The sequence below is a fragment of the Varanus komodoensis genome, unplaced genomic scaffold (genome assembly GCF_004798865.1).
Source record: "Varanus komodoensis strain SLA01 unplaced genomic scaffold, ASM479886v1 scaffold16, whole genome shotgun sequence".
In the NCBI taxonomy this organism is placed as follows: domain Eukaryota; kingdom Metazoa; phylum Chordata; class Lepidosauria; order Squamata; family Varanidae; genus Varanus; species Varanus komodoensis.
The window spans coordinates 24,805,514-24,821,029 of NW_025335468.1; the positions used below are offsets into that span (position 1 = coordinate 24,805,514).

Consider the following 15,516-nt stretch of genomic DNA (forward strand, 5'->3'; position numbering starts at 1 on the left):
ACTGGGACTCTGGGCTGCTGCAAAGCAGACTGAAGTCCAGGGAGCTGAGCCTAGGGAATCTGATGGATTGTGGTGATGATGAATAATTTCATTTCTATACCACCCCACAGCAGAAGCTCTGTGGGCAGTTATAATCTTTAACAAGCATTGAACAATAAGATGATCTAAGTTGTTTGGGCAAATTATGGCATATGTTTGTATACAACACAACCTTGTCTGACTTTTGTTTTCCTTTATCTCTTCAGAACTGATAAGCCAACTTTTGACATATGCATTTACACCTATTTGACCAAGAAGCAGAGCCCTTGAAAGCCAGTTACAGATGAGTTTCAAAATCAGCACAGCATTCTCTCTCCCTCTCCCTCCCCACTCTCCCTCTTCCTCTCCCTCCCATTCTCAAAAGGACAAGGTTACAGCTAATTAGAACTTAAAGGGCAAAAAGTGTACAGCAAGGCTTTTATGATCTACTTCTTCTTCGTCTACTACTTGTTCTTTCTTCAAGTGTGTTCCAAACAGGTGTCTGAATATGTTCAGGGAGTCATTCCAATCTTGTCTTTTTGACTTCCATGGTGACCCCTTCAAGTAAGTTTCACTGAGCGTACTTCAAAGAAGCACTGGCTGTGCAGCCAGTTAAATGTTTTAACTCCACATGTTGGTAATGCATTCTCATTTTACACTGAATTCTGTGCTTCTTATAAATGTGCACTGATTTCAGAAGTGTGAAACATTCTATCATCCTTGAAGCACTTCTTCTTTTTTCAGTAGAGAGGCCAAATCCTTTTGCAGCAAGCAAAAGCAGTATTCCAAATTGTCAACTCTGATTTCTCATGACCTTTAGTCAAAACCACCAGTCTCTTGTATAGCACATCTGCCTCATCTGAAACTGATACCAGAGGATTCTGTTTAGGTTGTTGAATACCAGTGTGGGCCCCTGAAAACTGGAACCACAGCAGGTGCTTGTTCTGAAGAAGATTATGGTGTGTGTGTCGAACTACACTTGTTACAAGGATTTCGGCAGGCCCTGCCACAATTCCAGTTCAAGGAGCTGATTCCTCTCCTTGTGTCCATCTTGCTTTCCCCAGCTTCAGAAGGATTCCTCCCACTGCCCTAATATACACACCCTACAAGCCCAGTTTATATGCAACATTATAATTATGTAAAGAAAGGGTATAGAATGAAAGATTGCTGAGTATGTATTCAGTTATACATATTATTATCTTCAGATATATGTTGCTTCTTCCTGTAGATTATCCCTTCTTTCTCTCCCTCCCTGTCTCACGCACACACACACACATCCTGTCATTTGACAGAATATTTTTCTCTCTCATTCATTTACCAACCTCCAACACTTTATTTTATCCACACTTCCCTGAACTTGCCCTGAACACTTTTGTTTTCCTGATCCATCTACATGGCCATTGGAAAAGCAGAAAATACACGTTGCAAGACTCAATTCTGTGCTTGAATGGCTTTGAACCAGACCTAGGCAGGTCCCTCTGGACTCCTCTGAAGGAAAGACAGCTGTGCTTTTGCAGTGCAGTGCAAGAGAGACCTGGGCCCCTCCAGTCATCCATGCAGTATTCAATCCAATAAAGTGCTATTCCAGAGTTGAGCTGCACGGCACTTGCAGGCTCCCACAGGAAGACGCCAAAGAAGAAAGAAAACGAAATTTCCCTTTTCAAAATGTTAATGGTCATTTCATTGCAACACATCCAGCAATAAAGAGATTTTGCTCACTATCACTCACAGGACCCCGTTTTACCAGAGCGTTTAGCCAATATCCAACATAGTTATTGCTTTGTATGCTCAGCTCTGTAAACATTGTTCCCATAGCTATTCAGCAAAAACTTATAAATATATCAAATGCTTATTTCATATTTCCAGACAGCCCTGAGAGTACTGCGTTATTGACAAAGCATTTTCAGCTCCCAATAAGTAGTTCATTCTCAAATGATAGGACAAAACCCATTTGTGTGAGAGACTGTTTGTGATAAAGAGAAAATACAGATGTACACTGCTCTGTAATGGGAAACAGGAACACCAAAAGCAATCAGCCATACATCAAAAGACTACATCCATCCTAGCAAGTGTAAGATAACTTCTTGAAACAATTGCCAAATAATGTACCCTGTTATTTGGTGCAAACCTGATAACGAGAGCACTGGATCATAAGTGGCAGAGTGGGGAGTAAGAAAGTTCTATTGCTCCGGTTGTGATGAGCTGTGTGCTTGAACTTAGGTTGCTTTTGCGAGCCAGGCTTCCTCCCCTGCTGTCAGCAGTCATCAGCCACAAGCCATTTCTTGGGAAAACTCCCCTGATTCTTTCTACATATGAATCATCCAGCAATGTCTCTGAGCATTCACAAAGCAGTTACATAGAAGCACAGAAGCAGAGTGAGCCAGAAGGGGCCTCCCAGGCCATCTAGTCTAATCCCCGGCTCCAGTCAGCTCTGCTCATAGTTGACCCCAGTCTGACAATCACTCTCCAAAACTCCCCTTATGAGTGTGCTTGTGCTCCAACCATGTACGTGCCTGCATTCTACACACTCTCCATACAATTCTGCTTCTCACTGCTGCTGCTGCCACCTAGCCAGGGGACACAGCTCGGGAAGGATCAGGAGGTCCCCATTCAAACTCTCTTCTCCCTCAGCAGCTTCTCCTGCTGGCTATATCTCCTTCCCATCCCCATGGTCTGGCAGCACCTCCTCCATGTTCTGGGTAGTTCTAATCTCACCCACTTCCATGCTCTACTGTTGGTCCCCAAGTCCTTGAACAGCTCCCTGCTGCAGAAACCCAACAAAATATTCAGCTTCCTCTTCTGAATCTGAATCAGAATCAGCCAAAAAGGTGCAACTACAGGTAGCATCCTGGGGGAATGCTTGCCAACGCCCATCACTCCGCTTGCTCACAACAGTTACTGCCCTGCAGGCCATTTCATTTATTCACTTACTTACTCATTTATTTACAAACTTAGTTCTGTACTACCCAATAGCTGAAGCGCCTTGGGTAGTTTACAGCAGTACATAAGAATACAATAAAATGAAGTACAATTAAAAATGCCATAACATCTTATCAAAAGAAACATAAACATTTAAAACATCTAGAAATAAACAGTGGCAAATAACCCTGTAAAAGAAAAACACCTGGAATGGTAATCCCTTCAAGCCCCATTATATCTTTGAAAACCTTGGCATAAAGGGCTGTCTTAACCAGGCACCAAAAAGATGAGTGAGTTTGGCTACTAATGCTTCTTAATGTTTGTTTATGAATGGAAATACAGAGACTTTCATACTTCCTTATCAGTAAACACAGGATAGATGTTTCAAGTAGGATGGAGAATTTGAGAATGCCATATGTTTGATTTAACTCCCTGGCAAGAGATGTTAAAGGACATGCCTCACCTACAACTATGACATGCTTAATGCAGGTACGCCAATATCAGTCATTTTTTTCCCTGTCCAAGAATGATGATTGTCTATGTCTATGATGATTGTCATTCGTCATCTGGATCATGGAATTATTTCTCATGGCAGTATCAGCAGGTCCTGATACAGAGGTGCAAGACAGAGTAGAAATGCCCTACACAAGGCAGTTGATGCAAAGCCCTCCACATGTGGGGCTGTGGCATAAATCAAGTTTTCCTGGCCTTGGCCTGCTTGGAGGAAAGGTGGTTTATAGGTGCAAATAATAACAGCTGCAGTTAAAACAGAAACATCATTGGGAGAAAGGCAGGAGAGAGAAAGGTATCAGAACAAAGAGTGTGGGCCTGATTTTCAGGAAGTGAAACTGAAAATCTTAATCTCTGTGTTACATGGAATCCATACCTCCCTGCCAAATTTCAGCATCATTTCTCTTCACACAGGGGCAATTCCACATGATTATAAGAGAGAATTATGGCTAATGGGCAGGATAAAAATCTAAAGCATAAATAGATATATGTCTAATAAACTGAATGACAGGAGATTCAGGACATATCCCCATGAAAATAATTACTTCTCCACACAGAATATATTTAAAGTATGGGATCCATTGCCATGGGATATTGTGATGGCCACCAGCTTAGAAAGTTTCGATGAGGATTGGACCATTTGTGGAGGAAAGTCAGTCAGTGGCTAATAGTTATGGTGGCTCTGTGTTACCTTCTTTATAAGTCAATATGGTTATGAATGCCATTTCCTGGGAATCACATGCAGGCAGGATGGGTCTAAAGTCTGTACTTATGTCTATTTTTTGGGTTTCCCAGTCATCTGCTGGCCACTGTACAAACAGAATTCCAGATGAGGTAAACCTTTAGGGCCGCAATAACACAACAACAGTTTTAATTTTTACATGTGTTTCCCAGAGTTAGGTCTTTAATGTTTTCACTCTAATCCTACTCTGAAATAAAAAACTGAAAAAGAGGTGTAGCTGATGGGCACGAACTTAAGGTCATGCCTAGTTTGGCACTCCATCTTATGCAGTGTGATGATTTTCATGTTGAAAGGGTGGGACCCCTGGAGGAGTAACTGCAGTGAACTGCATCCAGAAGCACAATTTAGATTGACACAAATGAGCTGCCGGTAGATTGCCTACATGGGTGTACATATGGCGATACAATCAGGCTTCCCCCTGCCTTCCCACAACCTTCCCATAGAAGCTAGCCACCTTCCCCTTTTCACTCATTTCCAGGGATTTTTCAGAATGAAGATGGAGCACAATCTATGCCCTTTGATTACCTTAAAAGACTTCTATAGAGTTCTTTATAATATTCTTTTACACAAAGGGCAGTAATCCTGGGCCAATTCAGAGCCAGCAGGCCTTCACAGATTAACATTCAAGTATCAGCTGCCATATCTGAAAGCAGTATTGATGCTTTTCTCTCTGAAGCAAATTCCCTCTGGAACATTCAACACAAGCTTCCATTGTGCTGGTCTTAGTAAAGAACAGTGCAAGTCCCCCCCCCCCCACTTTAGTTTTGGCAGATTGCTCAGCAACAGGACAGTGTAAAATTTTCCTCTTAAGTGAGATTTGCTTTGAACCTCGCATCTAGATAATCACATATTCTTTTGTTAATAGGAAGTGGGTTATAGTACCAGGTTGCCCTTGGAAATGTTCCTGATATCGTTGTAGCTGATTTGGCCTTTCCTTTCTTCTTTCCTAACAGGAAGCTTCTTCCTAGAGATGAATCAAGATATATTTCTGAACCTCCCTGATTTTTCCCGTCTGCCAGAATCAAACTGTTGTGCCTTCTGGGCCAAATTAACTCTTTGTAATCTTTGTTTCAAACCCTGTCACTACCTTGAAGTTTGGGCACAAGCTGTTCATTCTTTTGCCTTAGATATTGGTGTATGTTAGGACTGATAATAATGCAGCATCCGATTATTTTAATTGCTATCCTTCCTTGTGACTCTTTTCCCATCTAGCTTTCCTTATGCGCTTTTTATCATTGTCTATTGCAGAGATGCACAACATCTTCCGACCTGAAAACCAAATTCCATTTCAGAGAAGTTCACAGAGGGAAGGGGTACATATTGCAGGACCAAAGCCAAAAGGGCCAGAAATACAAACAATTCCGCCATATTTTACCTGGAATCTTTTAGTGCTTCTTAGCCACAATATTTTAGTGCTTACTCCCAGACACATAGCCTTAGAGCCATTTCAACCTTACGAAGAGAGTGGGAACAAAAGCTTGGGAAACCACCAATCAACAGCAGTTGAGAGGAAGAACAAAAACCTGGTGGTGACATATTCTGAAGGCACAGAGGTACCCACCCTGTTGAAGCTAAGCAGAGCTGGGGCTGGCCTGAGTGTGGAGGGGAGACCACTGGGAACTACAAATAGCCACCTTGAGTTCCACAATGGGAGAAAGGTGGGGTATAAATATAATTAAAAATCATCTGAAAAAAATGTATTGGATTTTGGGTGAGGCAGATTAGGTCATGGCCTAGATGTTTGATATCCCTAGTCAATAAAGGTCAGCAAAGGTCCTAACATTCAGAGGATTTGACCTGTATTAAAATACAATCATGTTGCCAACCAGAAACATAAGTCTCTCATAATTCAATTTACTGATTGATTGTATTTATTTATTTACATCTATCAAACTTATTTATTTTTTATTTTTTTATATTTTTCTGCTGCCCAATAGCCAAAGATCTCTGGGCAGTTTACAAAAACTGTACTATTTGTATAGTGTTGTTGCTTGTTGTTGCTTGTCACAAAGTCTTGTCCGACCCATCGCGACCCCATGGACAACATTCCTCCAGGCCTTCCTGTCCTCCACCATCTCCTGGAGTCCACTTAAGCTCATGCCGACTGCTTCAGTGACTCCATCTAGCCACCTCATCCTCTGCCCTCCCCTTCTTCTTTTGCCATCTATTGTTCCCAGCATTAGGCTCTTCTCCAGAAAGTCCTTCCTCCTCATTAGCTGGCCAAAGTATTTGAGTTTCATCTTCAGGATCCGGCCTTCTAAAGAGCAGTCAGGGTTGATCTCCTCTAGGACTGACCAGTTTGATCGCCTTGCAGTCCAAGGGACTCACAGGAGTCTCCTCCAGCACCACAATTCAAAAGCCTCAATTCTTCGACGCTCAGCCTTCCTAATGCTCCACATCATTTAAATACATATATATAATCAGACAACACACACACATAAACATTAATGCTACCAAATCACAAGGCCAACTTTAAAACCTTTGCATCTGCTGCCAAATACCTGAGAGCAGATCAGGTGAAACCCGAACCCCAACACTAACCCTATCCCGAACCTGAGACTGTATGAGAGAGGTTTAACAAATTTTGTAAAAGGAAAAGCCAAAGGAAAGAGGAAGAGAGAAGTGCAGATTTCTGGAACAAGGATGACAAGTAAGCAGTGCCTCTTCAGGAAATAGCTGAAATCTACCAGCTTCTCCATATGAGACACAGATTGAGCATTAAGGATTCCTCACTCACGAAAGTTTGCAGGGCCTTGTCATAACTTCATTGACATCTAGGACCTCTCCCAACTTTTCCAGCTTTATTTGTGAATTTTTTTAAGGGTGAGGAAAATCTAGTATTAAATTTAAATTGGGACAAACTGTAACAAAATCCTAGCTGAAAATATGTAAATCTGCTATATTGTGGTTGTGCCATAGTATCACCCTGTGGTTGGTTAACCAAATAGTACATAGAAAGATAGAGAAATGCAAAAAAAAAAAAAAAAAAAAAAACTCATGTAAAGAATGCATTTTTCATCTACAATGCAAATGCAAGAGGTCCACCGTGAGTATCGTTTCTCAGCCTTTTGGTTAAGATCAAGTGTAAGCACAGTAGTGAATTAAACCCCTCACCCTTAAGCAGTCCTAAATCTAAAATTATTTCTGTTCTGCTTTTACAGCTAGAACCATTACAATACTCAATCTGTCTAGTCACATTTTTGGTGGGTGAAATCTTGACACTATGTCACTTCTAAGAGTAACCAGACCTTTAGACATAACTTGGTCTTTCATAATCCAAAGATGAAAGCTTGAACTGTCAAGCAATATATTGACATAAATTCCTCAATAATATTGTGAACTTTGGAGGTAACATTTTATTGGGAGCATGCACTGAGAACAAAGTGGGCAAATTAACTGAAATAATGGCTGAACGAGCAGACATCATGAATGACTAGGGTAAAGTATCAATAAAATGAATGGTTATATTTTATTCTTTCATGTGGGTGGGTTATGTGATTGGGTTATGTTAGGTCTCTAAAAGATCGTTTTGCTTTTGTCAAATAAATTCTTACAGGAATTTACTGAATGACTTTGTTCAAGGAATAGATGGAAAATGCTGCATGACAACATATAATGACTAAAGAAAAACACATCTGGATATACAGTAGAACTAAAGGGTTGCCATCTTCTGGGGCTGGTGGGCAAATTATTTATTTATTTATTTATTTATTTATTTATTTATTTATTTCATTAATACCCTGCCTTTTCTCTTCTTTTAACGAGCACAAAGAGGTTTACTTTATTCTCCTCCTCATGTTCGCAATCTTATACCCACAACAGCCCTGTGAAGTAGGTTGGGCTGAGAGTCTGTGATTGGCCCAAGGTCACCCAGTTGGCTCCTTGGCTAAGTGGATACTAAAACTCTGATTTAGTATTTTGAGTCAATATCATGGGTGCTGTGAAATTCACAGCATGGCTATAGCCAGAAATAAATTACCAATTTCACAGAACAGCAAGATCTAGTAAGGGAATTTTTCCCCAGGTGCCAGATGCAATCCCCCAGATGGGATCACCTGGCAGATAGAGTATTAATTGGTTTTGTTTGTTGGTTGGTCCTGCGGGCTGACCTCCAGAACTTTTTGATAGTTAGCACTGCCCTTTGGTGCCGGTTGCCTTTCTGAGGTCAGGCGATCAACCTTAGAATGGGAATGAAGGGCAATTCTGAAGTATAGGAAGGAGAGAAAATGTTGGACACTGGGATATGAAGTATTCTAATGGTTCTTTAGCCTTCTCTCTTCCTCTGAAGCACCTTATCTGGATGGCCAAAAATGGCCATCTAGTTACAATGCAGACAAGGTGGAACAGGGAGGCAAAGACGCTCATAAGTACAGTGGCTTATGTACATTGGACATGCAATCAATGAGAGACGTACATTGACTTGTCATTTCTACATCCAGTGGACAGTTTCTTGTCAACTACAGGCAGTTTTGAAAGGCACTTAAGGTTCAGTTCCATTCCAATCTGTTTCCAGCCTAGATATGCACCCTGGTTATCTTGATAGATGACTTATGCCAAGGAATGCATGAGGGAGGGCAATGCAGTGTGGGATCACTCACAATAATCAACCCTGTGTGGTTTCTGTGGTGTGTGGCTTTCTTCCTGGATGTGTCTGGCAGATGATCAAGTGATTTCTATGCTAACATGGTTTCCATCTTCCCTATTCAGACTTCCTGATGTTGGAATGGAACAGATCAGCCACTATGCCTAAAATTCAGGAGAGGCATTCCAGCTAATGGGTGGTATGGAAATTAAAAAAATAATCAGTGGAAATTCTCATTCCTGGAAGGAGAAAGGTTAGCAGAACTTCCATATGTTATGGGTGTGCTCTCCAAACATGGTCAACGTTTGCATTTGATCTTATGTAATATAAAGGAAATTAATCACTATTTTTTACAAATTTGATAAGCTAGAGAGTGAATTGGTTGACAGTAATATAATAAATGCTATTAAGCAAATGCTACAATTATCTTGCTAACATTTTCATACTGTCTTCAACAAGCTCCACTAAAATGGAAATTTTAGCGAATTATTCTAATTACAAAAGTATGCTTTATTCCCAGGGGATCTGACTTTTCACTGCATTTAATAACTGGAAATCAGGCAAGTGTTTTCACTGGTTAATTAGATCTCCTGGGAACTATGTAAATAAATAAATAAAGTCACGCAAATTCCTACTGGGGCCAAAACAGGGTTCCCGTAATTAAAGTTAAACTGTTGACATTATAACATAATGTATCCCTTGAACAAGACTGTGATGGAATTACAAACACCCAAAGCTATATGGTGATGCCACATTACCACAATCACCCAATGTTAAAAAGTTTCAATGTGAACAAGTAGATTTGTATTCCATATGTTTATATCACAGCCATCCCTTTCTCCAAGATACTTGGGAGTGGAGAGAGATACTTGGGACCCAAATAATCCCTTATCCAAGTTATTCTTTGGGTTTTTGGACATGAAATCGTAGTCAATATACAAGACAATTGAGGGGTACCCTCTCCATGTATGTCTATTGTTCATTGAAGCTAGCAAGTAGAATTGAATTTTATTCCATGCCACTTGTATCAGGTGAAGGTGGATGAAGTTATGTTGAAAGCATAGTCTTTCCAGTGGTGGCTCACCAATTTCTGTTGTTTTGCCCGAGATCAGAATACATAATATGAAAGTAAATATTTAAAAGTAAATGCACCGGGGCTTTTTAAATGTTGGTTTTTTTTTCTTTTAAATTGTTATATTATTATTATTTATGTATGTTTTTATGTATTCTTTGTGAGCCGCCCCGAGGCTTTGTTGTGATGGGGGGGCGGCATAGAAATGTTTTAAATAAATAAATAAATAATCTGGATATGCATTTGTTGGATCCTGAATTTTTGGAAGTTCTATTCCAAAAGAACTGCTTGTGTGATGGCATTTTCCTATCCTCTTCTCCCTGTTGCATCCTACAGTGATCCCAGAAAGCTTTTCTAGAAAGTTGTAGGGACTTTTTTCAAGAATGACGCTATGGCATGGTGTCTGTGGTGATAGCAGTAAATTGGCAAAGTTTCCAAAAACTTTGAATCCAGAAATTCTTGTTTTCTTGCTTGCTAGCTTGCTTCTTTCAGTGGAACAGTTGGCAAAACATTCCTTTTGCCTTCAGATTCTAAAGAGTGTTTTTAGTTTCTTAAACTGTTTCGGTCTGCAGAAGGGATGTGACCATGCAAACAGCGCTCTCTCTCTCTCTCTCTCTCTCTCTCTCTCTCTCTCTCTCTCTCTCTCTCTCTCTCATTAGGAATGCATCCACCATCCAAGTCCTAAGGAAGAAATGTTAAAGGAAGATCCAGCTAATGCAGGTCCTCCTTGGCCATGGTAAAGTGACTGGCAAAGATAATAGAAGAAAGAAGCTATAGAGATATGAAGGCTAGCAAAGCACAATTTCAAACATTCCATTTTAGGTTGATAAAAAATAAAGGTAGCCATGTTGACCATAAATAATATAATTTTAAAAGTCACATTATTGGAACACTGTGCTAAGTCTACCAAAGGACATAAAATATGAGTGAAGGGTTTTTTTTTCAGAACTAATACAATATTCCCACTTAGAGGAGTGAGTCTTTCTGAACCTAATTCTTGATCATCTAGAAGAATGATTTCACAGACATTCTGAATTGAGGCTCAGTTTTATTGATAATTGTCTCCCTAGCTTGCAAATATAACTTTTCTTTGAAAGATCATACTAGTTTCACACATGACCTCTAAGGAACACACTTATTTAGAATATGATCCTGTTGGTCATGAAATTAAACCCTCATTTGCCAGACACCTTAGACAGAGATCTTCATGTAGCAAACCGTTTAAAAAACAATGTGTTCTCTGCTCTGCAGACTTAATGCCATTGCAACTATAGCTCTATTTACATTTATAAATAATAAATAAATAAATAAATTGTATTAGTCAAAGACCAGACCAAAATAAAACATTGAAAGACAATACAGAAATATTGGAAAATATAGGCAAATATTAACCACTGGTTATAAGGTGTACATAACAGTACCAATAGCTCAGTTCTAAGTTGTATGCTATATACAATGGCCCCATTACAGGGGATAGACACTTCATCACAATGTACTATTTTAACACTAGCATTAGACTTGTATTTGCATTTTGTTCAACAGCTATAAATCTCTACAGTTGCCTGAATGTTATATGTTTTCCCCTTTCCTTAGATTGTTTCTTCCACTTCCACATTCATCTGTTTTCCCTTTTTTGTAATCATGGATGTATTTGTTGATAGACATGCATAACCTTTACGCACACTAATTTTGTCAGAGAGCTTTTCATTTCTTTCCACATCATCCAATTCCTCTCTTACAAAGCTGTATGCCCAACACTACATTATTCTTTTCAAATTTCAAAGTTTGGGAAATTCTTCCTTCTTCCCGTTCAGCAGAAATCTATTGGCCACCTTAATTAGATGAGTCATTCTTGTCTGCTGCTCACCCACTGTTACTTCTTAGCTCTTACAATCTTTGTTGTTCAGAGCCAAGTTGCTAAGTGCCCCTATGCATGTTGTTTTCTTTATTTACTGTGCAATCCTTTATTTCTGAAGCAATCATGCACAGTGTAACAAAACCAAATACATTCTCTAGATACAATGGCTACAGTTGGATGTGTTTATTTGTAACACCAATTAAACTGTGATACATGCATGTTAGCTCTGTTTGAGGTTGGGTTTTATTCATAAACAGCAAAAAGCTCCTCCTTCAGACTTTGTCAAACCTATTCAGGGTCCTTACCCCACGAAACCAGAGCTATGTAGTTTGTGGGCAGAATGAGATGGGCAGGAAAGATGCAGCTGCAGCTTAAAACAGCCATGTGGTATAGTCTCTTTCCTTACAAGTTACCAAAGGAAAAGAGACACAGATCAGTGGCTTTGGCAGTATCAACGACCTCATTGTATTGCAAGATGGGCTAGAACTTTCTGATGCCTTTATTGTCAGTCCCAACATGGTTAATTCTACAAGGAGTGCAAACCTATGTTTGTTTGGTTAAAGATGATCAACATAATCCATCCTGAAAGGAAAATCATGTTGCATTTCCTCTCAAGTGAAACTGAGAAGCAGATACAGTTAATACTAAACAAGAGGGTGATTGATAAATCTGCAAATATTAAGAGAGGGTTTCAACTAGTGCCTAAATAACTAAATGGTGGTTCTGAGGCATGCTTTAGTTCCATTGTTTGACTTTCATTAAATAATAATTAAGATTCATTCAACCGAAGGCACCTATTTCCTATGAGGCAGTCGCCAAAGATTTTGGTCTGATTTGGGCTGGCCTTTTTCACCTGTATCTTCATAACAGCAGTAACAGAGTAAAAGTGATGACCTAGTTTATATGGATGTCTCCAGTCTGTGGCCTTGTGATCAGAGCAAGTTACACTATTCATCAAAGGCTTCTCCCACCCCTGTACCATGTTTTTGTTTCGTTTTTACCACTGTTTGCTTCATATTTCTTTTGGTTCTGTTATTCACACAAATACAAACTTTCTAAATACATGGTAGCAATATTGCTAACCACTAGAAAACTGTCGCATGAACAGACACTGCTACACAACAGTGTAATTGAGAGATTCTGTACGCTGCTTACAGAAGGAAAGAAATCTCAAACCAAACATGGCATTGTCTTCCAACTGCTGTCTGTGTGGGTACAACTCTGCTGTTTGCCATCAGGTGGGTGAAGCAGCTCCTACAAGGAGCTCTGTACGGAAGCTTTCAGAACAATTCTTCCTTCCATGAGAGCTGCAACACATTGTGGATCTTTCTTTGTAGTGCAGTAGTCAATGTGCAATAAACTCTTTTATATTCTTCAGTAAACTGTTCGGTATTATTTCCTGGATCTGAATGTATTCCCCATGAGTTTCCCACTTGCTTTGCTTTCACAGCAAATTCTTTTCTGTTCCTTCAAAGAGTAATTTTATGCTGTTGTCCCTGCTATTCAACTTTATTGACTATGGCACCCGCATTCGGGGCTGCTTCTTTCAGTGTTTGTGAGTCACAATCATCTTGAATCTGTTCCTTTGTTGGGTTCAGTGACTGAAGGTTTGAAGAGGAGGCTACAGGGGAAAATACTTTGTGTGGGAAGTTTCTTCCTAACACTTCTTCTTAGCATGTATTCTGGTCTGCAGCTCATTAAATCCAGGCTTTTCCACATGTCTTGACAAACAAAGGATGTAACAGCAGCATCTATTAGACTACTTCCTGTTAGACACACACACACACTACATATTCAAAGTATTTATCAAAATCTTGGAATATGGATAATCTTTTTATTCACAGGAGTCTATTTTTAAAGTCTGATTTTAAGTCTGAAGTTTGGCAAAAATCAAAGGGAATCAGAAGAAATCTGTGAGGATAGTGTAATGAAACAGTATGTAAAACTAAATCTATTTGCAAAGTATACAAAGTTATCAATAACTAATCCTGAAAAAACTGTGCAATTAATGTAATTCAGACTGCAATCTTCTACTGGCTTACCTAAGAGTAAATACTATTGAAGCTAATGAAGCTTTCTTCTAAAAAGGTACCTTTAGGATTGCATTGTCAATCACAAACTTTTTAAAAATTATTAACCATGCCTTGCTTGTTTGTTTGCAGACAGTGAAATGAGAATAGTGTCTGTGAATGCATTCAGGACATTAAAGTCTATACAAAAGCTTCATTATAGCATAAATCACAAGAAATACCCAGAAGGAACAACACTGTAGCCATAAAAATGTGGTCCTAGCTGAAGGACATAGAATTCTTTGTGTTCTCAGATCTGAGGTCAGAGATGGCACTTCTTGGAATTAAGAATCAGAGATCTGTTCTCTCTCCCATGTCTCCTCACAACCAGCAGAGAAAGGACTGCACTGGTTTAAACTTTGAGGTTGGGAATGTGACCTTGGAAAGGGACAAAAATTGGGAGGGAACAGGCAGAAGATGACACTTGGTATCCTATGGGACAACTACAAGGTATCCTACAGTTTTTCCAGCCTCCTTCCTCCTCCCACTCTGCTGGATGCCTGTAAACCTCCAAGTTCAGGGGTTGCCAGCACCCCAATAGGACTGCTCCCTAAATTATGAGAGCCAACCTAAATTACTACCAAAATGCAGTGTTTTTCATTGTATTCTTTCTAATTTGCCATAAAATGTTAAGTTTACCTCACAACCTGTGAGGGTGTTTGTGTTATCAAACCAAACTCCTCTGATTCCTCTGGAACAGCTAAGATTTTTTAACAGTATTACTGGATCAAACCGAAGGCCTGTTTAGTCCAGCATCTGTTTATAGGGTAGCCAACCAAAGGCAGTGGACAGCCCACAAACAGGATATGGGGGTAATCACACCTTCCTACTCATGTTCCCTAGCAACTGGGATTGAGGCATATGCCGCTACCAATACCAACAACAATATATACCAATTAAAGGGGCATATTCTCATCTAAACCTTGTTTCAATTTTCTAGCATGATCTTTAATGTTATGAAGCCATTCAGATTCAGTTTTCACTGTAATAATGCACCAGATCCATGTACTCTATATTAATTATAGCCTATTAATCTATCTTACCTAGAACAGGGGAAATCAATGTTACTACGACACCAGCATCTCAGCTTACCATCCGGTGAATTTTCTCTGTTCCTGCAGGTGTCAGGTGCCCTAAATATAACATTTTGTGGCAGATATATTTAAAATGAATTCCTGAGATGAACTGGGGATGTTATAAAATACATTTCCATTTTTTCTGAGAGGATCAGCAGTAGAAGTAATCCCCTCTTCACTTCACAGGAGACCTTCTTGCTAAATTTCAGCTGTTGGACAGTATAGAGGCATTGATAAATAAAAACTCTTCGGATTCCAGTAATGTCTTCTTCATTGAGACATCACAAACTTCAAGTGATTCCTTCTGCAAACAACATCTGAAATTTGATGCATGTCAATCATTGCAGTGGTCCTATTTAAAAAATACGAAAATGTATACCTTTATTTATTTTTTCTCTACCATTTGGAAATGATACTCCAGGTGAATACCAACCCTAAAATAAATTTTAAGGTTCATCATTAAAAACAATAATAAAACAAATACATTAAAGGAACATATACAGTAGTACCTCGGCTCACAAACGCCTCAGTTCACGACCAAATCGGGTCACAAACAGAAATTTCAGAAAAAAATTGCCTCAGGTCGTGAACTCCACATTGAGTGACAATCGTGATTGCTCCTGTCTTCCCTGCATGGGTGCAAACATGGCTGTACTGGGGGGGGGGGGGG

General features: G+C 39.6%; 1 pseudogene; it reads right to left on the bottom strand.

The window, feature by feature from the left end:
* Positions 1 to 457: 457 nt before the first annotated feature.
* LOC123021395 lies at positions 458 to 1,822 on the bottom strand (annotated as a pseudogene).
* Between the last annotated feature and the right edge of the window lie 13,694 nt (positions 1,823 to 15,516).